A 2510-nucleotide genomic window follows, 5' to 3' on the forward strand; every position below is an offset into this window, starting at 1 on the left:
AGTAGGAAAAGTGTCGCAGAGAAAAATAAATAAATACGACATCTTTCATTTAAAATTATAGGCTAAGCAAAATATAAACAAAACGAGTTGAACGTCCTTCAAGGACAGAGCATCCACACTTTGCTCCATCCTTATTCTGCTCTGTCACTCATCGACAACCTGCCTGTTCTGTCTGAGGGCCGTATATTTACCCCAGGTACAGCCTGCTCTGAGCATCGTTATGCACATGCTGCGCACAGACCACGCAAATTAAACGCTTGACGTTTAAAGCATGCGTGCAGCGCATGCATCCTGAGCGCAAGCTGTACCGGTGGTCAATAAGAGTAAAGCGCAGATATGCTGTTCTAAATGGACGTCGGCAACGGGATATTGTTAGACCGCCCGCTCCCGTTCAAATTACACCAGAGTTACCGACCGCTACCGCGTTTTATTCGGGGATTTATACCCGCGGCGCAAAAAAATCGGTCGGGTCGCGGGAATGCAGACCTCTACTTTCAGTTGTGTGATTTCAGTCTCCTGCTGATGTCAAAGTGAACAACAGGTAATAACTTTCTTTCTGTGGATTTTACTGCCATCTCGTGGAGACATATGAAATGCAGTAATAGAAACTTTAAAGCAAAGGTTCGTATGCATCTTGATTAGAGCAAGTCTAAGTAACGGAAGTTTTTTAATTCGCCCAACCTGTAGGCAGAGATGGGCACATATCCATCAAAAAGTATTTTGTTACAAATTACAAAAAAGTGTTCTCATAATATAACAGGTTTGATAACTTTTTAATAGAGCAAAGAACTGGATATGATTTAAATACAATAAAGCAATACACAAAAATGTATAAAGTAAACAAATATTTCAAACAGATTAAAGTGCAAAATAATTGTAAAGAACAATATGTAACACCTTACAATAAGGTCTCATTAGTTAACCTTAATTAATGCATTTTCATTAACAATGAGCAATAGCTACATTTGTTACAGAAGTTATTATTCTTTGTAAAAAAAAAAATCCTGCTTTTAGTTCATGTTACCTGGGGTCCATTAAATAATAGTTACAACTTCTGATTTTAATAACATGTTATTAGACATGTGCCAGTATTTGGTAATACGATATATCACGGTAATGAACATGCACGATATTGCATGTTCAGAACCTTCCTAACATCACTAAAGTGGCACCATGTCCTTGTCTAATCAGACAACATGACAGTGGTGACCTTCAAAAACCGCCAAGACAGTCTCAGGTCACAGGCTCTATACAAGATGGTGAGGCGCCTCCTCATAAACACAGAGCAACCTGAGCTCCTTGAAGGCAGTGCACATGCTGGACAAATTGAACCAGGGAGTGGACATGTTGTTCTGAGGCAGCATGTCTCCAGAGGAATGGAGGCTCCACCCCCAAATGGTTCAAATGATCTGGGATGTCTTTGGGAAGGCAGAGGTCGACCTCTTTGCCTTAGAAGACAACTCTCATTGCCCAACATTTTTCTCGAGGGAATGAGACGCACTAGGCCACGAATGGCCAACTGTGTGCCAACCCATTTTTTTCATTACATTTTTTTAAATGTTCATATCCACTACACTGGATACCAGGACTGAAGCAACGTAAAAGTGCTCATATTTTAACCATACTAGTGTTTAAACAAACAGTATGTGAACTAGTGGTAAAGATTTAGAAAATAACACATAATGTAACAATGAGCAATGCAATAAGAAGTAAAAAAGGATAAGATGATAAGATAAAGTCTAAAAAAACCTGTTTAAGTATTTTTGTTGCTTGCAGAGGATGAGTGGATGGATATGTGTTTTGTCTTTGTGGATGTGTTTGTGTACTTGCTGGTTGATTTGAAAATATATATTTGTTTGCATTGTAGTACCAAGTGTGTATGGTGGGTGTGTGAGTTGCTGTGTATTCACTCATCACTCAATAATATTAATAATAAACATTAATATGCATAAAACAGTAACATCAGAATTTGTAGTTCTGTAGCTTTGAAATTCTTGCACAAATTTCACAACCTGGCACAACACAACAAAGTCATGAGGTTCCTGCTGATAACATTCAAGACCTGATGTCCATTTTGTGGGGCAATAAATGTAAAAAAAAAAATCCTGTGTTCTGCGACTCTGAATCATCATCAAATTAACTATTTTATCAAGGTAATATTATCACTTGATTCTATTAAGATTATAATAGGTTTAATTGACGAGGATACCATTAACATAAATTAGCATATAAAAGGTCAATTATAGGCTATTGACTATTCACGCTGGTTTTATTTGTAAGTGCTATACTCATTCATTATGCTTTGATTTCTTTTTGTCTAGACAGACAGACAGGCAGAAAAATAAAACCCCACCCCGGAAGTTTCTAAGTCAGTTTAGACTGATCCAGCACGTTTCAGTTGTGTGATTTCAGTCCCCTGCTGGTGTCATATGGAGTATGGAGGGCCAAACCTGCAAAAACAATAAATAAATAAATACACAAATAAATAAATAAATATGCAACTAAATAAA

The sequence above is a fragment of the Sinocyclocheilus anshuiensis genome, unplaced genomic scaffold (assembly GCF_001515605.1).
Source record: "Sinocyclocheilus anshuiensis isolate Anshui unplaced genomic scaffold, SAMN03320099.WGS_v1.1 scaffold183, whole genome shotgun sequence".
Classification (NCBI taxonomy): Eukaryota; Metazoa; Chordata; class Actinopteri; order Cypriniformes; family Cyprinidae; genus Sinocyclocheilus; species Sinocyclocheilus anshuiensis.